The sequence below is a fragment of the Rattus rattus genome, chromosome 3, assembly GCF_011064425.1.
Source record: "Rattus rattus isolate New Zealand chromosome 3, Rrattus_CSIRO_v1, whole genome shotgun sequence".
Classification (NCBI taxonomy): Eukaryota; Metazoa; Chordata; class Mammalia; order Rodentia; family Muridae; genus Rattus; species Rattus rattus.
In genome coordinates, this window is record NC_046156.1 from 90,808,692 (window position 1) to 90,834,899 (window position 26,208).

At 40.5% G+C, this 26,208-nt stretch overlaps 2 non-coding genes and 1 pseudogene across 2 annotated transcripts; 2 read left to right on the forward strand and 1 right to left on the reverse strand.

Annotated features, from left to right (window-relative positions):
• Nucleotides 1–660: 660 nt before the first annotated feature.
• On the reverse strand, nt 661–20,346 carry LOC116895853 (annotated as a pseudogene).
• Nucleotides 4,963–5,093, forward strand: LOC116897547. The gene has a single exon (XR_004387561.1). It is a non-coding gene; the product is annotated as a small nucleolar RNA SNORA17 (small nucleolar RNA).
• Nucleotides 20,347–21,465: 1,119 nt separating the features above from the next.
• On the forward strand, nt 21,466–21,595 carry LOC116897594. The gene has a single exon (XR_004387596.1). It is a non-coding gene; the product is annotated as a small nucleolar RNA SNORA17 (small nucleolar RNA).
• The last annotated feature ends 4,613 nt before the right edge of the window (nt 21,596–26,208 follow it).

Sequence of the window (26,208 nt, forward strand, 5' to 3'; positions counted from 1 at the left end):
ATATCAAAGGTAGGGATATCACAAAGTGTAAGTGACTTGGCTCACTGCATGAATCAGGATTCCACAGCGAATACCAGATTATTTAATGAGAAGGAAGCTTAAACAGAGAAAACTGACGTGAGTTGGCAAAGTGAAAGCATGTGCCACAGGATGGTGACGCATCTGCAGCTAAGAAGCTGTTGTAAAGTCGGGTCTGAACGTAGAAGACGAAAGGGATGTGTTTTGTTAGCTTTTCCCAGGGAAATGCAAGTAAACATTCAGTACTCCATAGCAGACCACAGTATGAATTCACCAAGGTCCAATTTGGTGAGGCCAAGGGGTTTATTGAACTTCCTTATGGAATATAGGTAAGGGATTAACTCACAGGGGTGTGGGTGAATCCCAAACAGCTGTATCACTAGAAAGTCCCACTCCATCATGAATGGTCACTTGATGGAATCTGCACCATGAAATCCCCTTTTCAAGTTTAACCTTCCCCTTCCCATTGCATCTCTGAGCTGAATGAGGAGAGTTTCCGTTGAAGTCTTCAGATCCTCTTCTTCCTCTGCCTCCTTAAGAGTGCCTTCAGTTCCATTACCATTCCATAGACTAGGCTAGCACTTGTATTGTTCTGCTCTGGTTGCCATAGGTATAAGAGACAAAGTCCAAGATGATGTGATACTAAGCTGAGGTCAGCTGGGTGCTCCTGTCAACAGTGGGGACTCTTCCACCAACAGTTTCATCCATGTTCCTCTTTGACCTAAGCAAGATAATGAAGCACTTAGGTTGAAATAGCCTAACAAGCCATAGTTGGATGCCTAAATAGCAAATATTTCCACAGTCACTTTGAATTTACCTTTGGTGCTCAAGTAAGCAGAGACAAAAGAGATCCAGACAAAGAAAAAGACCAGCATCCCAAAAGTTATACATTTTCCTTCATAATAGTTATCTGGCAGCTAGCAAGCTACAGAGGTGTAAGAAAACACAGCAGAGCCAGAAGGATATCAATCCCAGAAACTCTATAGAACCTCCATTGCATTCAAAGACGATCTTTACATTCTGAGGTTCAATGTTCTTGACCATCCTCGGAGGCTTCAGTATCAAGTAAGCTGTGCATACACCAATCTCCCCTACAACACAGATCAGCACAATGAGTTATTGATAAATGGGATGCATGGATATAAGCCAGGTTTTGGATTTGGAAATCCTGTAGGCAAAAAAGAGTGAAATAGTCTTTCCAAGAATGGAAGCCAGACAAAGGCAAAATCCCAGTGCCAAAGTGACCTGGCGGGCCATGCAGGTCCAATTGCATGTCTTGCCTATGAATAGCATGGATGAGAGCACCATGATAACCAAAGACATTTGAGGAAGCTTAGCTCCCAGTCAGTGGCTTTCACCAGTGGAGTGTGTCTGTGGATCACGTACACAACAGTTATTGCCAAGACCACAAGTGCACAAATATGGAAAGGATGATGAGGGTGAACCCCATGGCCTCCTCATAAGTGAGGAACTTTATTACATGGATCACATTCCATTTGACTTACATTGCACTGACAAAGTACAGATATCTCTAAAGATTGAGAATTACATTTAATTTTAGTAATGTAGCCTTTCTTTTCCATTTCAACCTTTTATGAGTTGGTCTTTTACACTACCATGCTTCTCTTTCTTCTCCATAAAGCTTAAAACAATCTTCAATGAGATGAATAACTACTGAGGTAAAAACAGTCAACAAGATTTTGATTTGTACAATGTTATTTAAATCCCTGTCTTTTCAATATTTCATTCAATATCTCCTCATAGTAAAAATATTATAGTAAAAAATAATATAGCATTTAGATATTTCCAACTCTATATGCAGATCTGAGTGGGTAGAGAGGATAAGGTAAGAAGGGAAACAAATCTAGCAACCATCTTCTCTGAGGCTAAGAAGGGGAGTCAGTCTGGATGCTTTAGAGTCTAAAAGAAAGAATTGGTGAACATGAAAACACTACTTGGGCTGAGTTTATGTTAGTTAATGAAATGAATTTATGTTAATAGTCATTTATTCAAGGGTTCAGGGAAAGACTGGAGTCTCCATGCTGTACTGACTTCTGTTGCTGGAATTCTATACAGACCTGACACTAGGGAGTTGCTTTGGTTACAGTACTCGTTTTTCCCACAATATTTTAAAAGAATCAATTGCTCTTGAGGGCCATTTGTCAAAACACAAGTGCAACTGTCCTCTTTGTATCCCCAGCAGAAAGTAGAAATAAAAATAAATCTATGCCAATAAAACCCACAACCCAAGCCTGCAACTGCACAGGCTGTCATAGAAGTTCACCAGCAGCAGCTGCACCGTGTGTGTGCGCTTTCCGTATTTAGATCATTAAGATATTCAGGTAAGTTTTCCCCAGCTATAGTTAGTATTTATAAAGACTATTTATATGAGTTTATTCATATTTGATATTTCACAAATGTCACCAGTTATCATCATTTTTACTTTCATGCGTGTAGGTCTTTCTCAACTTTAGCTGCTTTGGAAATGAGAGTTCATACTGTAGCTTATGAACTCTCACAGAACATTCAATAATTTGATGAGTTTTCATGATTTTTCATACACTATTTACACACAATTTATCAAAAGGACTTCCAATGACGTATTGGCCAACATGTGTTTAATCTTGACTTCATATCACCAAAATATGTCCACCTCCAAATGGATTTTCTGACTCATCCATTTGCACATGGCAGACATATGATTCCCTGTGACAAATCTGCTTACTGGTGCCCAGAGGACATGCTTCTACACACACAAAACAGTGAAGCTAGCAATAAAAAATTCAGTGGATGAGACAAAGTCCTAAAGTGTCTTCAACCCTGTGAATCTAAGAAAGTTCTGATTTGGAGTTCCGTGAGACTTCCTGAAGTAGATGTGCCCAGTGAATCTTGGATAAGGGAATACATAGAAGCACTCCTCAGGAGAGTCTAGAAAGAACTTTTACCAAACTAGGCTCCTTGCCCATGACACCCTGAAGATGAGAGCATTTGACAAATCTTTTCCTCTGCGGAAACCTATGTATGTCCCATAAAATCATCTTAAAAACGTGAAAGACACTATTTTCAGTGGAGTAGAGATATTTAAACAATGGTTTATTCCTGTCATTTTATTAAAGTCAAACACGTGCCACAAATGGCTAATAGAAATGAAGAAAAAGAGCAAAAGACCTTAGGAAAAATTGGGAAAATGTAGGGAAAGTAGAGAGGTGTAGCACGTGGATATTTTCTAGTTAAATGAATTTACAGTAGTAAATACAGGTATCCATTTACATTTTGAATTTATCTTAATTAATTTATTCATTTACTGTATGTGCATGCATGAGCTGTATTGTGCATGGGGCATTCATGTGAGTGTGCACTTGTATATGTGCATGCAGAAGCCAGAGCAAGACCTTATGTGTTTTCTTTTAATGCTGTCCACCTTGTTGTCTTGATGTCAGGGTTTCCCACTGGACCTGAGACTCATTGTTTGGCCAGTTTGGCTGTCCAGGAAGCTCTCAGCATCTACATCTACATGTCTCTGCCTTCCCTCCAATGTTGGGGTCACAGGAATATATAGCCACATTTGACTTTTTATGTGGGCATAGAATATTAGGTCCTCAGGTCTCACATTTTCAGGAAAAGTACTTTTTATCCACAAAGCCATCTTCCCAGACGTCCATATTTTTATATTATATGCCTAGAGGTGTGTTTTAAAAATTGAAAGTGTAGCAATCATAATTTGTTTATGTCTAAATTGGAGGGTGTGTTCTTATTTCAAAGAGGGGTAGGATGTCTTCTCTGGGTCATGTTTGGTGACATATACCTGCAGTCCTAGAATGTGGAAGGCTAAAGAGGATGACTGTAAATTTGAAATTAGCCTGGACCTTATATCTATCTCTAACTCTATCTCTATCATATGAGCTTATGTCTCAAAAACAAACAGAAAAACAATCAAACTAAAATATGAGCCTATGCAATCTTCCATAATTAATAAATATATACTGCTGATGTATTAGTAAATGCTTATAAAGTTTGCATTCAACTACAGTGGTAGCCTGTGTAAGAAAACCATGGACTCCCTCTGATGGGGCAGAATACAGAAAGTTTTTCCCACAAAGTTTCCTTCTAGAAAGAACTGTGGAAACAATGATAAGGGAATGCATTTGAAACAAGGACATGAAGAGAATGCCTGGTGTGTTCACTTTAGCTGTGTGGGAAAGGGAAAGACCTAGGAGAAATATTCTGGGTCCTTTCACGTGACCAATGATAACAATAACACCAAGTATATTCCTTTCCTATACTCTCATTTTCTTAAGCTAACTCTAAAGTCACTCAATGTATTGTCTGCTTACGTAACAAATGAGAAATGCTTTTCTAGCATTGCTCTTGAGCCCCAAAGTCTTGATCACCTAACTCAGATCTTTGGCATTTCCTCCTGTCTCTGGAGACTTAATCTCCCTGACTTGGGTGGAACCAACTATATTTGAAGCAACTCCAAAATACAAATATAACACTATTTCTAGAGAGAAGTTAAGAAAAAGTAAGCGTGGTGATACTGTATTGAAATATAAAAATAGAAAATTGCCAAGTTTCAACTGTTTTCTATTATTTTAATTAGAAAAAGGATTCCAAAACATTTGGCAGTGACACTTTATTCTCTTTTCCATGTAAAACATGAGCACCCATGCTCAAATTTGCTTGCAGATTCAAAAGAAAAAATGTCAAGATCTATAGTGCAGTAGTTCACCATGCAGGGAGTAGGTTCAAAGTCACGGAATATATTACATATTTCAGGTTAAGCAGCTCTGACCTTTTTGGAATGATAGAAGGTTCACAGATCTGAATTGCTCTATACAGTAACCCCTGGCTACATGAGCCTGCTGAGTCCATACAGCTAATATAACTCAGGGACTGGATTTCAGTTTTTGTTGTTAACTGTTAATTATTTTCATTTTTTTAAAAACTGCCCCTAGAAGCATTGGAGGCGTGGCTGCTGTTCACATATATGCCAGTAGGTGGCAGAAAAGAGAGAGGCTAGGTCTATGCTCAGTGTTCTAAATTGTGAACCTCTGAATGATTAGTAGCCTAACATTCCCTGAAAGAAAGTAAGCCTGAAATGACCACCAGTCAGGCATAGCACAGGCCTGGGGGGTGGCCAGAGTGCATCAGTGGGGCATAGCACTCCTGAGACCATACCTGAGACAACCCAGTCAAGATTCTTCATGCACCACTAAGAGAACCAAGTAAGTGATGGAGAAATGGAAGAGAAAGAGAAACAGAAGGATGTGTGCATAATGAAGAAAGACAGAACTGGAAACCTGACGGTAGCAAGGAACAGCCGACGTGAGTAGCTGGTGATGCCACCTGGGATCATGGTGGGGTCCTGGCCTCTGCCGCAACATTTGGGTCCATGGCCCTGCCGTAGCAGGAGTCTCTTGCCTCCAAAGGTCAGGTGGAACTCCCTGGTCTGGGTTGCTGTCCCAGGACTTGTTGATATCTGGGGCTGTGCAGAACTGCTCCAACCCCTCACCTGGACATAGTATAGTTGGCCGTAGGGGCATGAGAACAGGAGAACTGACACTCCTCACCCACCCCAGCTGCTGTACATAGGAGAGCTTGCTTTGTGCCTCAGCTGCTTCAGCACTCAGGAGAGTGGGCCCAACACCTTGCCTGGGCAGTAAAGCAGAGCTGTCCCTGGATGTGGGAGTTGTAGGTGAGCAGGCCCGAGGGCATGAGTGCCACAGAGGAGTCCTGCCTCTTGTCTTCTAGGTAGCAGTGAAGTCAAGAGAGAGAAGCCCTCCTCACTTCCCTTGTCCTTCACTATCTATGAAAGGAAGGAGAGCTTATCCAAGAGTCATGAGAATGGGAGAACTGTGTCTATCCTTCATGGGCTGTAACACTTGCCTGGGCAACAAGGTAGAGATGACCCCGGTTGTGGCAGTGGGTATGGGTGAGCTGGCCACGAGTGTGAGAGAGCAGGAGAGCTGGAGGGCTGGTGGGCTGACCAGCTCAGATTCCTTTGATACCTCAGTTACCAGATCCAAGGCTTTGAATGGACCCACCCCAATATCTACCCCATTGATGAACTGCTAGAGTGGATGAAGGGGCCAGTCCTAAAGATCCAAAAACCATAGGATCTCCACAACACAGGGCAACAACAGCATATCCAAGAGGAGTCCCAGTGAGGTTCCATAAAGAGTAGCAGAAGCCAGAAACCTCATACCAGACTAACGAGTCACTGCAGTAACACTTGCAAGCAAAGACATGTGTACAAAAAGGTATACTGTGTGACACACTGTGACACTGCCGCTTCCACATGAGAAGAGAGAGTGGGTATGAGAGGAGGAGACGAGTGGGTACATGATGTGAAATTCACAAAGAACCAAGAAAAAGCTGAAAAAATTTTTGTCATTTAATGTATTCTGATTATAGTTTCCTCCCCCTCTACTCCTCCCCAGTTTCTTCCCACCTCCCTTCAAATCCATGTCTATCTATCTCCTTTCTCTCTTGTTAGAAAGCAAACAGCTTTCCAAGGAATTAATAAAACAAAACAGAATAAAATGAGACAGACTAAAAACGAACACGTTGGAATAGAACAAAACAGAACACACAAGGAAAAGAGTCCAAGAAAAAGTGCAATAAGCAGATGTAGACGCAGAGATCCACTCATTCTCACACTCAGGAATCCTATAAAAATACTAAACTGGAAGACATATTATGTAGACTATGTAGGTTGTGTGTGTGTGTGTGTGTGTGTGTGTGTGTGTGTGTGTGTGTGTGTGTGTGAGTTTATAATAAAAATAAGTTTTTAAAAAAGCCCTGACAGGACATCATTAAACAATGAATCTGTAAGTTGTGGTTGAGTTTACGCTCTGTTGGCATCTACTGTTGGGCATGCAGTCTACCCATAAGAGTAGTTTGCTTTCCCAGTGAAACTCCCTTAGAGAAAACTAAATCTTTTTTTTTTTAAGTGGTTATTGAGTTAAGATAGCTTCTGGGATTGGGATGGGGACATGTGTCCACTTAGGTCTTGGGCTTATCTAGTTTCAGGTTCTTGACCAAGAACAGTGTCAGGCATGGGCTCCATCTCATGGAGTGGGCCTTAGATTTCCTCAGAGAATGGCTGGTTACTCGCACAGTGTGACTACTGCATCAGCATACCATGCAGGCAGGTTTCCACTGTAGATAGAAGTGGTTATAACTTGGGTGGTTTTTACCTTTCTCCTCGGGTAGCATGCAGAATACCTTTAAGTACCAGTAGGGGTGGAGGCTCTAGTCAGGCTCCAGCATGATGTTTCCATACTTAACTGAGATTACGTAGGTGTTTCTTCTGCAATAGGGCCTTACCATCAGCTGGAAAGGACAAGCAACAGCCTTGGCAATTGCCTAGTTTATCTGAAGGTTTCCCTTCAGCTAATAATTCAATTTGATGTAACCCATTTCTGGCACTGGATGCTTCACTTGCTAGCAAAAAATGTCTAGTTGGGATTTTATTTCCCCTGTTACTATCCTGATTCCATTTAGGTTCCGTACATATATGTATTTGTTTGAAGATTCTGCTGCCGCAGTAAATTCCTTTAGAGAACTCTCAAATGGCTCTTCTTGTTAGCTGTCTCTTCTGCATTCCTTTACCTCCCTTTTACCTCCCCCTCATTTAATTCCCCCATTCCACCTCCACCCTGCTCCCTGTCCTCACATAATTATGTACTTTATTTTTTCTTCCTTGGGAGATCTTTCTTTCCCTGTTAGTGCCTAACTACTGTGATTGTAGGAATTTTTAGCAATGCACAGTAAAGGATTAAAAACCAACATTTACAAGTAAGCAAATAGATTACCATATTTGTCTTACTGTATCTGGGTTACCTGACCCCGAATGATTTTCCTAACTCCATCCATTTACCTGTGGATTTCATAATTTTATTTTTAACAGCTGTGTGATATTCTTTTGTGTAAATGTACGACATTTTCCTGAGTCATTCGTATGACAATGCATATCTAGACTGTTTCCAGTTTCTGGCTGTTAATGATAGAGCAGCAATGAACACAACCGAGAAAGTGTCTCTGTAGTAGGATGGAGTGTCCTTTGAGTGTATGTCCAAAAATATTATACCTGGATCGTGAGGTAGATTGGTTTCCATTCTGAGGAATGGACACACTGATTTCCATAGTGGCTGCATAAGTTTACACTCCCACCATCAATGGAAGAGTGCTCTCTTTACATCTTGCCAGAATAAGTTGTCATTTCTTTTATTGATCTTAGCTAGTCTTTGATTTGTAGTTCCTTAATGACTAAGGATGTTGAACATTGCCTTAAGTGTTTCCCAGCCATTTGAGCTTTGTATTTTGAGAATTCTTTTAAAATCTGTACCACATTTTTACATTGAGTTATTTGTTTTCCCGACATCAAGATTCCCAATTCATTATATATTTTGGATATGATCTCTTTAACAGTAGCTTGTAAAAATATTTTCCCATTTTGTAGATTTCTGCTTTGATGAATGTTGGTGTTCTTTGCCTTGCAGAAATTTTCAGTTTCATGAGGTCCCATTTATTAATTGGTGATCTTAGTGCCTATGCTAATGGTTCTGTTCAGAAAGTCTTTATTGTTCTGCCGATGAGTTCAAGGCTATTCCCTACTTTCTCTTCTACTAGATTCAGTATATTTAGTTTTAGTTGAGGTTTCTCGTAAACGTGAAGCTGAGTTTGTGCAGGGCGTTAAGTATGGATATATTTGAACTCTTCTATGTGCAGCCATCAAGTTTGACTAGCACCAGTTTTGATGATGCTTTCTTTTTTTCTAATGTGTATTTCTGGCTTAAAAAAAACCCACACACACACACAAATCAGGTGTCCTTTGAGTGGGTTTATGTCTGGGTCTTCAATTCGATTCCCTTGAATAACACGTCAGTTTTTGTACCAGTAATGCTGTTTTTATTACCATAGGTCTGTGGGACAATTTGAGGTCAGTGATGGTGATACTTCCAACAACTTTTATTATTCAGGATTGGTTTAGCTATCCTGTTGTTGTTGTTGTTGTTGTTGTTGTTGTTGTTGTTGTTGTTATGCATATCGGTATAAAGCTGAAAATTGTCCTTTCAAGGTCGGTGAAGAATTCTGTTGCAATTTTGATGGGGATTATATTGAATGTGTTGATTGCTTTTGGAAGGATAGCCATTTTTACTATATTAATCCTACTACTTTATGAGCTTGGGAGACCGTTCCATCTTCTGATCTCTTCTTCAATTTCTTTCTTCAGTGACTTAAAGTTTGAGTTATATAATTTCTTCATTTGCTTCACTAAAGGTACCCCCAAGATACCTTATATTTTTTGAGGCAATTGCAAAATATATTGCCTCCCCGATTTCTTTCTCAGTTTGTCATCTGTATATAGGAAAACTACTAATTTTTGTGAATTAATTTTGTATCCAGCTACTAATAAAGTATTTATTTGCTATAGGAGTTCCACAGTGAAAATTTTTAGAATGTTTTTGTGTATCATCCTACCATCTGCAAACAACAATATTTTGAATTCTTCCTTTCTGATTTGCATCTCTTGATATCCTTCAGTTATGCTTTTGCTCTAGCTAAGACTTATAGTACTATATTGAATAGGTGTGGAGAGAGTGGACATTTTGTCTTTTTCCTGATTTTAGAGGAAATACTTGAGTTTCTCTCCTTTTACTTTGATGTTGGCTGCAGGCTTATTGTAAACTGCCTTTTTTTATGCTGAGGTATGTCCTTTGTCTCTTTAATTTCTTTAGGACTTTTATTATGAAGGGGTGTTGGATTTTTGTCAAAGGCTCTTTCTCCATTGAATGAATGAGTGGTTATATGGTATTTGTCTTTCAATTTATTTATATGGTAGGTTACATTTATTGATTTACTTATGTTGAACCAATCTTGTGTCTCTGGGATAAAGCCTACTTGGTCAGGGTGGACGCTTTTTTGACATGTTCTTGTATTCAGTTTGCAACTATTTTAATTGACAATTTTGTATCTATGTTCATACTTTGAAACTGGTTTATGATTTTCTTCCAATATTGGGTCTTTTGTTTGATTTGGCTTTTGGGGTTTTTTTTTTTTGTTTTTTGTTTTTTTTTTTTTTTTTTTTTTTTTTTTTTTTTGAGACAGGATTTCTCTATGTAGCCCTGGCTGTCCTGAAAATTGTCTGTAGACCAGGCTGGCCTGAACTCAAGGATTAACCTGACTCTTCCTTTGCTTCCTGAGTATTAGGATTAAAGGTGAGTGCTACCACTGCTTAGTTCTTGTTGGGTCTTTATGTGGGTATCAGAGTAACTGTGACCAAATAAAATGAATTGAGCAGTGTTCAGTGCTCTCTCTCTTTTTCTCTCTCTCTGTCTCTCTCTCTCTCTACCTTCCTCCCTCCCTCCCTCCATTTCTTTCTAAAATAATTTGAGTCGAATTGTCATTAACTTTTCTTTGAACTTCTGGTAGAATTCTGCACTAAAACCATCTGGCCACTGGGTTTTTATTTTGGAGTTGGGAGACTTTTACTTACTGATTCTATATTACTAGAGGTTGTAGATCTGTTTACCTGATCTTGATTTAACTTTGGTAAGTGGTGTGTATCAAGAAAATTGTCTATATCTTAGATTTTCCAATTTGGTAGAGTATAGGTTTTTAAAATGTTTTAATGATTCTTTAGATTTTCTTAGAGTTTGTTAACTTATCTCCCTTTCATTTCCTGTTTTGTTAATTTAGATAGTCTCTGTATTTTAGTTTGGATAAGGATTTGTCTATCTTGTTGATTTTCTTAAAGAATCCACACTTTGGTTCATTAATTCTTGTGTTGCTTTCTTTGTATCTATTTTATTGATTTCAGCCCTGAGTTTGATTATTTCTTGCCATCTACTCCTCTTGGATGTGAACAATTCTTTTTGTTCCAGAGATTTCGGTGTGCTGTTAAGGTGCTAGTACAGAAAGATCCCTCCAACATTTTTAAAAACTTTTGTTTGTTTGCTTTAATGTAGGAACTTAATGCTATGAACTTGTGTCTTGAGGCCGGTGGGAGATATAGCCTCTAGGTCATGAGAACTGGAGAGATGGTCCCACTCCTTGCCAGCTGGAGCTCTTTGAAGAGCAGACCCTGCACCTCATAGAGCACCACCGTAGAACTTACCTTGGTGGCAGGGGTGCAGGTGGGCTGGCCCAGAGGGTATGAGAACAGAATAGCGGCTCCACCCTTTGGTACTTGGGTGAGCCAAGTACAGCTGGAGAGCTGATCCTGGTGTGCGGTGTGGGTGTTGGTGAGCCAGTGAGCTGAGCAACTCAGCTACCATCTAGGCCCACATCCAGGGTGTAACTGGTCTTTTCTATATTCCGTAGGTTCCTTAATAATTATACAGAAGCTTATATATTAATAAATGCCTAGGTCTTAAGCAAGATTTTTCCCTCCAACTAGCTCAATTAACTTAATTAGCCAATTTATACTATTCTATGTCTGCCACGTGGCTGGCTACCTCTCCTCATTTTCATACATCTGACTTCTTCCAACTTACAATGGGGAATTTTTTTCAGAGATCCTCTTTCTCTGCCAGATGTCCTACTTTCTAATCCTGCCTCTTATTGGTCATGAGGTTTTTATTGACAGGTGATGTTACACAGTGCACAAGAGATTATCCCTCTTCTAGGACTTTGAGTTGACACACTGCAACATTTACCCTATCTGTGAGCTGCTGGAACGCATAAATGGGCCAGTTCTGCAGATCCAAAGCAACAACAGGATATCTGAGAGGACTCACATTGAAGATCTAGTAGTGATTATGGAGCAGAAGCCAAAGGCCTCAAACTAGAACCATGACTCATTGCAATGAACATTTGCAAGAAAGTTGTTTGGTTGAAAGGGTATAATGTGTGACAAACCGTGAGACATTGATGCTTCCATGGTGAGATGGGTTTTGTTTGTTCTGAGGCGGAAGTTGCAAGAATGGAGGACAGAGGACATGATGAACAGGGAGATGAATGGGATTGGGGTACATGATGTAAAATTCACACACACACACACACACACACACACACACACACACACACAGAGAGAGAGAGAGAGAGAGAGAGAGAGAGAGAGAGAGAGAGAGAGAGAGAGAGAGAGACTGTAATAGAATTACAATGCTTTTTTTCCCCTTTCTCTTCTGATTAGTTTTGGTTTGAAATTTCACACACTGATGATGCCTGGCCTTGTCTTTGTTGGGTGGGTGTGTGGGTGTTTTGTTCCTTGGCTTTTGTTGCTCTCTGGTTCTTCAGAGAGCGTGGTGGCTATGTGTTGCCTGGTAAGATATTCTTGCTGGATTCTGCTAAGTGTGGCCACTGAGCATTTTTGGTAAAATATGATTTTGCATATTTATTGCTGGCATTTAGAGATGGGGATGGAGTGGGAGGCAAAGAGGGGTCCATGGGAGGGAAGAAAACAAGATGATCCACCAGAATCTGCTTAGTCTTCTAGGAATCGGGAGGACTAGTTAGGGGAGGCCATAAAAAGTAGTCTGCTAACAAAACTTAAAGTGAGAGTATGGGAATTAGAGTTGGAGAAGAGAAGGGAGAGGTGATGATTCACAATTAATCTACCTGCTTCCCTGGCCAGAGGCAAAAGTTATGCTTCTTTTCATTTTATTTATTCATTGTTTTTGTGTGTGTTTGGGAGCTGGGCTCAAACTTGGGTTTCAATCCTGCTTGGCAAGCACTCTTCCACTGAGCTATCCCCAACCCTGATTTAATTAGTTTACACCTTGGTGATATCTGTAGTTAAGGGCTACTTGATTGTGGTCTGAGAACATGATGGCTCCCCATGAGAACAAAGAGAACTCTTGAAGATTGGACAGAGCAGATGAAACAGAAAAAGGGGCTGTAGCAGAGGGTTTGGGCATCTCAGTAACATACAATGCTTAATATAGTAAGCACTACTTCAGGATGGTCCAAGAAAGGCTGACATGTAGGTTGTGTGTGTGTGTGTGTGTGTGTGTGTGTGTGTGTGTGTGTGTGTGTGTGTGATTCTGTGTGTATACTTTATTATTTTTAAATTTTATTTATTTATATTTCTGTTATCCCCTTTCCCAGTTTCGCCACTGCAAACTGCCTATCTTATCCCCTTTTATCCTGCTTCTATGAGAGTGCCCCACCACCACTCCTGCTTGCTTCACTGCCCTTGCATTCCTCTACATTGGGGTATCAAACCTTCACAGGACCAAGGGTCTCCTCTCCAATTGATGCTAGATAAGCTCCTTAGGTTCTTCCCCTAACTCCTCCATTGGGGTCCCTGTGATCAGTCTGATGGTTGGCTTTGAGCATCTGCATCTGTATTGGTCAGCATCTGGCAGAGTCTCTCAGGAGACAGCTGTATCAGGCACCTCTCAGCAAGCACTCCTTGGTATCAGCAATAGTGTCTGGGTTTGGTGTCTGCATGTGGGATGGATCCCTAGGTAGGGCAGTCTCTGGATGGCCTTTCCTTCAGTCCTTGCTCAGCTCTTTTCCCCCATATTTCCTTTAGACAGGAGCAATCCCAGGTTAAAATTTTGGAGATGGTTGGGTGGCTCCATCTCAACCTGGGAGCCATGCCTAACCTCTGGATATGGTCTTGACAGGTTCTCCTTCCTCTATGTGGGATATTTCAGCTAATGTCATCCCCAGGATGTCCTGGGAGGCTCTTGCTTTCCTGGCATCTGGAACTTTCTGGTGGTTACTCCCAGTTCCCCATCCCCCATTGCTACACACCTTCGTTCAATTTCCTGATCCTCTATTCATTTCCTCCATTTCCTCTCATACCTGATTCTGCCCCCCTTTTCCTCCTCTTCCTCCTCTGTTCCTCCAAAGTCCTCCCACCCTTTATTTCCCTTGATTATTTTGTTCCCCCTTCTAAGTAGGACTGAAGCATCCATTCTTTGGTCTTCCTTCTTCTTGAACTTCATGTGGTCTGTGGATTGTATTGTGGGTATTCCAAGCCCTTTGCCTAATATCCACTTAACACTGAGTACATACCATGTGTGTCCTTTTGTGACTGAGTTACCTAACTCAGAATATTTTCTAGATCCTGCAAATTTCATGAGATCCTTGTTTTTAATAGTTGAGTAGTACTTTATTGCATAAATGTACCACATTTTCTGTATCAATTCCTCTGTTGAGGGACATCTGGGTTGTTTCTAATTTCTGGCTATTATAAATAAGGCTGCTGGATTATATATAGTGAATATAGTGGAACATGTGTCCTTGTTGTATGTTGGAGCATCGTTTGGGTGTATGCCTAGGAGTGGTATAGCTGGGTTCTCAGGTAATATAATGTCCAATTTTCTGAGGAAACTTCAGACTCCTTTCTAGAGAGTAGTACCAGTCTGCAATCCCACCAACAATGGAGGAGTGTTCCTCTTTCTCCACATCCTTGCCAGCATCTGTTGTCCCCTGACATTTTGATCTTAGCCATTCTCACTGGTGTGAGATGGAGTCTCAGGGTTGTTTTGATTTGCATTTCCCTGATGACTAAGGATGCTGAACATTTCTTTAGGCCATTCTTGGCCATTCACATTTCCTCAGTTGAGAATTCTCTGTTTAGCTATATTCCCCATTTTTAATAGGGTTATTTGCTTCTCTGGAGTATAATTCTTGAGTTTTTTTGTGTATATTGGATATAAGCCCTCTATTGGATATAGGATTGGTAAAGTTCTCTCAATCTGTTGGTTGTTGTTTTGTCCTAATGACAGTGTCCTTTGCCTTACAGAAGCTTTGCAATTTTATGAGGCCCCATTTGTCTATTCTTGGTCTTAGAGCATAAGCCACTAGTGTTCTGTTCAGAAAATATTCCCCTTTGTCTTCTACTAGATTCAGTGTATCTGGTTTTATGTGGAGGTCCTTGATCCACTTTTGTAAGTCTGTATGAACCTAGGTGTGCTTATTCATAGAAAGATTAACATAACTAATTGATGAAAAATATCTTGTTGATACCTGGCACACTCAAAAAAACTTCAGTTCCTTTTTAGACTTAGATGGTTTTCCTAAAAGCCTTGGAAGATTGGGGGATTTCAAACTTTAGTGCAAGTAGGCATAATAATGTAGTGGTACAACACTTTTTTCTGTTCTATCCTCCTATGCCAAAAAAAAGTCCTGAGAGAAAACATGTCCCTGGCTATACCTGTACACTTTCATTGTTTACATCTTTTGTTTAATTCTTTCAATCTGAGATTTACCAGGTGGATTAAATTTCTTACTATAGTCTATCATTTTACTGTGACTTCATAAGTTACTTAATGCTATATGTTAATGTAATTATTTTGTAGTTTTATTTTCATTGAGTTAATATTTAACAACAACAACAACAACAACAACAACAACAACAATGATATAATAATATCAACAGTAATAATTTAGTTGTTTGGTCCATGATAGTGTTCTTAATTTCTAGCTACTGATGGTGGGTTTTGATTGGCTGTTTTCAACATCCGTTTTTCATTTTCCTTCTCTTTCTGTCTCCCACACCATCTTTCTCACTCACTGTAATACAGGCTGCATTTGTGCTCCTTCTGCTTTAACCTTCAGACCTGGACTGTAGCTTTTCAGCAGCATGACTTGCTGTTTTCTAGCACTCCTCTAGGTATTGTTTGCACATTGTGTATCAGGAGGCAGTCATTCACTCACCTACCACTTCCACTGTGAAGACTTCAGAGCTACAGATTTGTATATCAAAGGCAGCTCAGTGGTAGAGTTCTCATTAGCATGTGGAAATTACTTGTCTATCATGGTTTAGATGTCCAGACTGTAAAGGGGCTGCAGAAAGGAATGTTGGAATAATGGTAAATTAGTAGTAATAATTAAAATGGCAGTAGTCATGTTTAGAGTAAGCACTTTACATAAAAACGCTCTATATCTATTTAAAATCTGGATTTCAATTAACTCCTAGGAAAATTTTAAAAATAAAACTTTAGAGCCCACAATGCCCATAATTCAACCCACAGAACATATGGAGTATAAAAGGAAGGAAAACCAGGGTGTGGATGCTTCAGTCCTGCATTGAGGGGGACACAGAATGATTGTGGGAGGTGGAGGGAAAGGGGGACAGGGAGGGAGAAAGGAGGTGCAGGAAATAAGGGTGGCAGCATCAGGATCTGGAGGAGATAAAAGAGAGGTGCAAAAGGTCAGGAAATGGAACAAAAATATGTAGCAGGGGGGAATGAAGAACAGGGGATAGCCACTGAAGGATCCCACACACCAGGGAAGTGTGAGGCTCCCGGGACCCAATGGAGATGACTTTAGCCAAAATGCTTAGAGAAGGGGGAGATAATCTCTACAGAGACCTCCTCCAGCAGATAGGCACAGCCCCCTGTTGAGGGATGAGGACACCCACCTGTCTCAAAGTTTTTAGCCCAGAAATGTTCCTGTCCAAAAGAACAGGGACAAAAAAATAGAACAGAGACTGAAGGAAGAGCCAACCAGGGACTGCCCCACCTGGGTACCCATCATGTCTGCAGACACCAAAGCTAGCACTGTTGCCATGATCAAGAGGAATTCAGGCCAACAACTGACCAATGCAGATGTGGATGTTTGGCGCCAACCATCAGCAGGTGGAGCTTAGGGAACCTGGTGGGAGGAGCTGGCAGAAGGACTGGAGGAGCAGAGGGGAATTGCAACCCCTTTGGAAGAACAACACAGGCTGGTCTGATCACCCAGTTGTCCCAGAGTCTAGACCACCAACCTAGGAGTGTACCTGGAGGGATCCATGACTCCTGATACATATGCAGCAGAGGATGGCCTTGTCTAACAGCAATGGGTGAAGAGATTCTTGGTCCCAGGAAGGCATAGAGGGATGCTGAAACAGTGGGGCAGGAGAGTGTGGATGGGTGAGGGAGTACTCTCATACAGACAAAGGGGAGAGTGGAGGGTGGGTCTGGGATGGGGGGCTGGCAGAGGAGTACCTGGGAAGCAGGATATCATTTGAGATGTAAACTAATGGAATGATTAATAAGAAAATAAAAAATAAAAAAAATCTTTAGGTTGTAAGTCTTAACTGTTGTTTATTTAACAGTCCAGTTTAGAACTTTCAAATGATGTCTTCAAACATTTAAAAATGCATATGCATATGTACACATAACTAGGTTTCCTACCTCAACTTATGAACCTATGAGTTCCTCTCCTCTTCATTTTCCTGAAATAAATGAGAAGAAAACAGGGGGAAAATGTAAGGCCCTAGGGTAACTACACTTGTTGCTTTGAGAAGTCACCACATATCCTATGGAAAGACAGTGTGAGTTTAGAAAACAAAACAAAACAGAAATATTCCACACATGTTCCATGACATCAACATCACAAAGAGCCCATGCTTGTCAGAAACTTCAAGTATTTGAGAACAGAGAAACAAACATTAAATTCAAGAAAAGCTGTCTCAGGAATTCTTTTTTCAAACCTAGATATGCAGGACATTTCTTTAATCTGAAAATAATTATTTAGAAAATGATAAGAGAGAGGTCCATGGGGAACAGATCAAACCATTCTGAAACAAAGGATTGTTTCTTCCCACACCAAAGCAGAATCAATACGTATACGGCAATAAGAAGCTATCATTTTGAGAGTGGGGAGGTGGTGGGGTAAATTGCTAAAGAAAAGAAAAGGAAGGTAAAAAGGTGATTTATTATATTTTAATGAAAATTTGTAAAAATTAAAAATAAATTCAAGAACACAGCACTTACTATAGGGACAGAAGAGTAAGTCTCATAGTAACACTGAGAATGATGTCATCAGTGGGAATTGAAGGTTCATAAAGAAGGAGGGGCGTTCAACACGCATCCTTCTTGGTACTGAGAAAATAGTAAAGAAATGGGAGGAGGATTAAGAATGCTTCAAAAGATTATTCAATTTTCCCTTACTACAAATCATTCTATGAAAAAGAACAAAAACAAAAACAAAAACAAACAACCACAAACCAAAACCAAACCAAGCCAAAACAAAACCAAACTCCCTACCCCTGAAAAAATCCCTAAAACTATTTTTCTTTATACCAGAAGAAGGCATCTTAAGATAGAGATGTTAGAAGCCAATAAAAACCTTCATCCTTTTTCAGTAAAAATTACCAGAGTAAAAATTAAGTTGATGCTGCTTTACAAATCTACTATAGGAAGAAAACAAAGAGTCAAAAATTGAAACATTCTAGCAAATGAAATTCTCGATTTTTAAGTCTTCAATACAAATTTAAAACTTGAGGGTTCTAGATAGAGCTTGGTGACAGGGCACTTGCCTAGCATTTACAGCAAACTAAGAAGGGGAAGAATGCAAAGAAAATTTAAAATTATGGGATATAGAAGGAAATTTATATCTACCTATGTTTATACTGAGAAAAGCAAAAAGATAGAGAACAAACAATCTGCCATCAAATCTCAAAAATCTAGGAAAGCAATAACAAACGAACTAAAAATTAGTGTAAAGGAAGACATAATAAAAATCACAACAAAAACAAATAAGAGACCAAAGATAAAACTGTTTAATTGATATGGGCCAAGCTCTTGATTGTAATTGTTTTCTCTGCCAGTTCAAGAATTAAAAGGCAGGGACACAGTGGCAGCAGGGAAATCTCAAACATCTCAGACATAACCAGCAGATGAAGAAAGATGAAGAAAGGGATGGAGAGCACATAAACCAGACACGCAGAGAAGAAACCTGCTGTAAAGCAGAGGGGTGACTTGGAAAGCAAAATAATCCAAATATTTATTGATTGATTGATTGATTGATTGATTGATTGATTGCCTCTCAAGAGTCTTCTTTCCTTATATAGGGTTGCTCAGTCTGAAGAGAGCCAGGGTGGCTGGTGGGTTCACACTGTTGTATATCATGCCCTGAGCAGGCCTTGAACTTGTTGAGCCTGGCTGGAGACAGAAGCCAGCAATAACTTTGTTATAAACTGTTCTTATGAACCTACTATATAGACCAATATACAGTAACATAGAGGAAACTGACAGATTCCCGAGCACACACAATTTATTGAGATTTAATCAAAAGAAGGTAAAGGAAGAAAGAAAGTATGGAAACCTCAATGGACCTATAATAAAACCGAATCAGCAATACGTTTTGTTGTTGTTCTTAAATAATTTTTTAAAAATTCCCTAGATGTAAACCTGTGCATCGCCAACCAGAAGATTTTTGACAATGACTTTAAAAGCATTCTTTTTGAAGATAGGCTTCTGTAACAGTGCTAGAAATTTAAACCAACCTTTACCAGTAAGCAGGGCTATTATCAGAAAGACAAAAAAGTATGGCTCTTGAGGATGTGGAGAAATCAGAACACTTCGTGTGAATACGGTATGAACACACATCAGTACTTTACAGAGACAATATGGATGTAGATTACTCAATGTTGATGCATGCCAAGAGAAGTGACTCCAATGGTCAGTAAGAAATTTTAAGCAAAAGAAGAGAGAGAGAGAGAGAGAGAGAGAGAGAGAGAGAGAGAGAGAGAGAGAGAGAAGAAGAGAGCGAGAAACAGAGACAGAGACAGTGAGAGATATTACGCCCATATCTTGAAATAAAACAATATATTGTGTTTGGGCGCAAAAAAGTCACCCAGTTGTCATTAAAAATAAATGGCCCTGTCCTTTTTTACTCAGCCTGAGATTATCCAAGAAAAGCTATAGCATACACAGCTTGTTTGACATTGTTTGCAATTCTTAGCTGAGACGTATCCAGATAGGTATTTTTATATCTTCCAGCTTCTCCTCTCTAGTGCAGAGCTGATCAGACATGTCAAACAATCTGTCTTCTTTACCAGTCATATTTACTCTGCGGGAATATGGGAATTGGGCTGGACACAGTTAAAAGGTGAGATGATCCAAGGGAAATTAATAGCATTCACAGTGTTTTTACTCTGAATGACAACTGGTTGACTTTTTTGAGCCCAAACAAGTATGTTGCTTTAGTTCAAGATAAGGGTGTAATTCAATGGTAAAGATATCATTTGGATCCTTGCTATAGCATATATCATAAATGAATTCTGGTATAAATGGTCCTTGATATTGCAAGTCCAGTCCAGTGGTTCCACCAAAATAGGGAAAATACTCAGGCTTTGCAATGAGAGCAGAGTTAATCCAGGCTTCACTGGCTATCCATGTTCTGTCAGTTATGTTATGATGAACCACTTCCAGCACAAAGGGGCTGAGATGAATGTGAGTTGCATAAAGCACAATGACTTTGCAGTGGAACTCTTTACTGCTTTAACAGCATTTTGCATTTCTTATTGGAGTAGACTTTTGGAATTGTTTCAGAGAAAGCAATGCAAAGGTTAAAAGTCTCCATTTTCCCCCTAAAGGACTTTACTGCATATTTTCCATAATCAACATCAGTTGCAATAGCACCTACCCAGATCCAAACAAATCATAGTTTTGAGTCTTCACCATGGCCTCAAACTGAATCTTTTCACCATTTACTACACTGCAACTATATGATAGAAGCTGGAATTTGTCTCTAAGAGCTGAGCAGGAGAAGTATAGTCTACCTACAATTGAAAATATTCACAGTTATTGGAAGGCAAGACCCAAGTCTTAAATGGCACAACTTTAGAATATATTCATTGAGAGGAAGTGAACTGGTCAGTGCTCACTTTTTTCCATCCATCCATTCATCCATCCATCCATCCATCCATCCATCCATCCATCCATCCATCCATCGACAATGACTTTCCATTCCCCCAAATCAGTGCGGGTAGTAGTGTTTGATTGCCCTATCAATGTAAAGGATCATCAGGCTACCACTTACTAAGGTGAGGACACTTGATGCTCTAGTTTTCATGGGTGGGACCATATCCCTGACAGGACTGTAATTTTCTCTTATCTGGACTCTTCCTCAGCTTTAGCTCTCATATACAAAGGTGATAGAATGAGTCGCACTCTCAGTCTACTTGGCACCAGCTTCTCTTACCTATGCTCTCTGTCTCTGCCACCATCACATCTTCCATTACTTTTCATCTTTTTCCTCTTCTTCTCTTGATTTCCAAGATTTTGAGTATGTAATTCTTAAAACTTAGCTGGAGATGGATGACAAAAAGTGTTACTCTAACCTTGTATCTAAGCAGTATTCTCCAATACGTCTCTAAACACCCATTTTATATGAGCATATTAAAGAAAAGAAGGAGTAGTTTTTAATCTCAGAGTTCATTGATCTTTGCATAAATTTCCTATCTTTGGAACCATTCCATATTCCTGATTGTCTTACATGCATCTTTGTGGTAGTTGAACCTCCGTGTTTTTGACTATAGTTTAGAAAATGCTACTATTTTATGCAAACTAATATTGCTAATACATCACTTCAAGTAGGATTATTTATAACACCAATGCTCCAAGGCTGTTGATGCACTACAGAACTAGACTATGTCTGCATTTCTCAGTCCTCTCCCTTTTGTTCTATTCTTATACTGTCAGCTAAAGTTACTCTTCTTTAGAACTACATGGCCAGCAACATCATAGAGAACATGTTTAAGAAAGAAATGTGGCTTTCTCTAGAGGCATTAAAGGCGTAACTGTGCATCACATGTGAGTTGGCAGGTGACAGAGACGACAGAGGCTATGTCTATGTTCAGTGTTCTGACCTGTGAAAATCTGAATAATTAGTAGCGTAGACTTCCTAAAAAGTGAGCCTAGTCAGATATCAGGCAGGCCAGGGCAGGGAGCAAGTCAGCAACAAGAAGAACCCTACCTGCGACCCGGGGCACCAGGCAGGAATAAGCCAGATACGTATGACATCCCCAATACTACATAGAGCCATATGGGAAAGCTTGGACAAGTAGCAAGCCCAAGACAACCACCAGCCCAGTGCCATGGGACCCAGACTCAGCTATCCTGAGGACCATAAGTCCAGCGGAATGCAGACTTGGTGGGGGTGGACAGACCATCCCTGAGGTGATCCCTGTCAAGTGCCATGATGCACAGGTGGAGCATAGAATTCCTGAGAACACCCCTGAATCAACCACAGACACTCAGGGACCACTAAGAGGGGCAAGTAAGTGGTAGAGAAATGGAAGAGAAAGAGAAGCAGAAGGATATGGGCACAACAAAGAGAGGCAGAACTGGAGACTTGAGGGTAGTGAGAAACAGCCGATATGAATATGTGAAGTATCTGGTGTGGTGGGGGTTTTTGGTCTGTGCTGCTACCAGGACCCATATGCGGGTGTATGGCTTTGGAGCAGCAGGAATGTATTATGACCAAAGGGCAGGTGGATATCCCAGATCTGACCTGCTACCAAGAGACATGTTAATATCTGAAGGCTGTGCTGAACTGGCCCCACTCCTGACTTAGGAATTATGGGAGAGCTGGCCCCAGGAGTATGAGAGCAGGAAAGCTGGTCATGCACCTCACCCACTGCAGCAATCAGTAGAGCAGAGCAAGCCCCTCATCTTGCTGGGGTAGCACAGTAGAGCTGGCTCTGAATGTGGGGAGTAGGATTAAGTCAACCCTGAGGGCATGAGCATTGGAGAGTTAGCCCTGCCTTTTGTCTGTGTGCAGTGGTGGTAACAGGGGCAAGGGAGAGATACCTTTCTCCCCTTCTTCATCCCTTACCACCTATAGCAGGTGGGAGAGGTGGACCATGAGAGTAGGAGAACTGCCTCTGCCCCTCAGGAAAGCAGGCCCTATACCTTGCCTGGGCAACAGGGTAGATCTTACCCTAGTTAGGGGGAGGTGTTGAAGGTGAGCCAGCCCCAAAGGTATGAGAGGTTGAGAACCATTCAAGCCTCTCACCTGCTGGTGAGAACAATCCAGAGAGAAGGCTTTGCACCTTACCTGGGCAGCACAGTAGAGCTGACCCTGATGGAATAGGCACAGATGAGCTAGTACCAAGGACATGAAAATGGGAGAGCTGGTTCTGCCCTTGCTGGTTGTAGCATTGGATGGGCCAGCTAGAGCAAAGTAGGAGAGGTTGTCCTGGAAGCATGGGTGAAGGAAAGCTAGCAGGCTAACCAGCTCAGATACCTTGCAGGCTCAGATCCAAGGCCTTGAATTGGTCCATCCCAACATCTATGCCATTGATGAAGATGAACTACTGGTAAGCATGAAGGGACCAATTCTACAGATCCAACACTACCAGATATTCACCACATAGGACAACAACAGGTTATCCAAGAGGAGTTCCAGAGAGGTTCTAGTACTGATAGCAGAGTAGAAGTCAGAGGCCTCGTGCCAGATGAATGAGTCATTGCAATGAACATTTGCAAGGAAAGTGTGGATGAAAGGATATATTATGGGACACACTATGGTACTCTACAGCTTCTAAAATACTTTTTGTTTTTGTTGGCAGAGGGTGGGTGGTGGTGGTTGCAAGGGTAGAAGGTGGGCAGTGGGAGAGGGGTAGATGAATGGGATTGGTATTCATGATGCAAAGTTCACAAAGAACTGATAAAACTTTTAAAAGAAAGAACTGTGTTTCTGAAGCAAAGATAACTTATTTCAATGACTTGTTAAAGAATTCATCCATTTGTGGACAGAATAACTAATGTTTGAAAAGGACATATGGAAACCTAATATTTTATAAGCTTCATAAACATATTTACCTATCATACACTCATATAGTTTATATTATATAAAAGTATTTAATTGATGTTATCCTATTCAGGGGAGTATGCTTATCCCCGAAGCCATAGATTGCTAAATAAAAAGCACAGGGCCAGCTATGGGATATTTCCCCTGAAATTGTGGGTTAGATGCTCCAGAAACTCTCAACAATATAGGCTATTGCCATTACTCTTTGTTGCCCCCAAAACTTGATGGTAAGCCCCAATTAATGAAGATCACAGACACAGACACAGACACAGATATAGACACAGACACACACACACACACACACACACACACACACACACACACACACACACACACACACACACATTGGAATTAGAATGTGAAGAATTCAAGTTTTGCTACTGACCACAAAGCTTCTTTCCTGCTGTCTAGCTTTCATGCTGCTGCGTTAAGTAAGTCTTACTCAACTACGAACCCTGTGAAATGTGATAATATCTGACATGGCAAGATATACCTATGGCTGGAACAATGGTATGAATGTATAGAATTATACCTTTCTGATTTGGATTTAAACCCTGCTCTGAAGGAAGAAAAACATTTGGCACTGTAAATCTGACCAAGAATCAATGGTTGGGATTTTACAGGTCCCAAGGGTGAACCTACTAGTATTATTCTATGAAATAGACATATATCCAACTTTCCTCTCAATTCCTATTTCTACCCATAAATACATGGAGCTCTGAGATGTCAGCAGTGAAGTCTCTTTGAACAGTCACAAATGAGACATCTATATTATAGCTACCTTGGTTCAGGTGTCATCACAGAGAGGGAGCAGCAAGGGCAAGAGGTCATAAAGGGCTGGAACAAACCTGTGTCTTTTGGACCATGACAGGACTGGTGAACTCATGTCCTCACAGAGACCACAATTGACTGCAAAAGGTCGACATACTATTGATCCAGTGAACATCTTAGCATGGAAGGGGACGGTCTTCATGAGTTCCCATTCCTAGTGAGATGTGGATAGCTGATGGCTTTGGGTAAGGAAGAATCAGCTTTCTTTAGGAGTGTGGCTCCTGGTGGGTTGACCCCATACCCATGAGTACATGGACAGAATACATTGGGCTCCATGAGTTAATCAATCAATCAAACAATCAAACAAACAACAAACAAGTACACAATATTGGGGGAAGGTAGAGAGGTAGAAGTAGATATGGAAGAAGTTAGGAGGAGAAATGGCATTGAATATTATTAAAATATGATGTATAAAATTCTGAATAAAAGCATTTTTTAAAATGTAACCATATAAGGCCTTGTTACTTGTGGCTAGAGAGATGGTTCTGTAGTTTAGGGCACTTGCTATTCTTGTAGATGATCTGGGTTCAATTCTCAGCACCTATATAATAGTTCACAACCACCCATAAATTCAATTACAAGGGATCCATCAGGCATACATATGGTGCCCACATATGTGTCTAGGCTAACCTTTATACACATAAAGTAAACTAAATAAATCTTTTCAGAAAAATTTAATGTTGCTGTGAAACAAACAGACAAAATCACAAACCCCAAAATTTATCTTGATATTTGAACCTCTTGGACCTTGGCTTCTAAAGTTAATAATTGAGATAATATAGATGGTTGTTCAATTCATTAATGAGATAACAAATATAATAGTATCATCTAGAACATTTATTTTGCTTTCTTTTTAGATTTATTGAAATACCTGTGCGAGTATATGTGTCTAAGGGTCCTTAGTCCATATGTGACCTCTCATTATTATTTGATAAAAGACAGGATTTTGGGGACTAGAATTTTGGGTAAACTATACCAAATCCACACCTAAGGTACAAGCCGAGTCACCTACCCTTTCCTTTGTTTCTGTTTCTTTATATTTTTTATTCCTTCTAAATTTGCACTTTCAGTTCCTCAGGAGATACCATACAGGGCTGAGCATGTGGTTCGGTGGTGCAGCTTTAGCCTAGTGTGAGCAAATCCCTAGACTTTACCCTCAGTACTACAGGTGAACAGACAAAATGCAAGGTATACTCCTTCACCACTACTTTACTGCCACTAAAACTTTGATAATCATTCTCATAAATATGCCTTGACATGATGCCAGTGTCAGAAAAACACACATGGTATGTACTCATTGATAAGTGGCTATTAGCCCAAATGCTCAAATTACCCTAGATGCACAGAACACATGAAACTCAAGACGGATGACCAAAATGTGAATGCTTCACTCCTTCTTTAAAAGGGGAACAAGAATACCCTTGGCAGGGAATAGAGAGGCAAAGTTTAGAACAGAGGCAGAAGGAACACCCATTTAGAGCCTGCCCCACATGTGGCCCATACATATACAGCCACCCAATTAGAAAGATGGATGAAGCAAAGAAGTGCAGGCAGACAGGAGCTGGATATAGATCTCTCCTGAGAGACACAGCCAGAATACAGCAAATACAGAGGCGAATGCCAGCAGCAATCCACTGAACTGAGAACAGGACCCCCGTTGAAGGAATCAGAGAAAGGACTGGAAGAGCTTGAAGGTGCTCAAGACCCCATATGAACAACAATGCCAAGCAACCAGAGCTTCCAGGGACTAAGCCACTACCTAAAGACTATACATGGACTGACCCTGGACTCTGACCTCATAGGTAGCAATGAATATCCTAGTAAGAACACCAGTGGAAGGGGAAGCCCTGGGTCCTGCTAAGACTGATC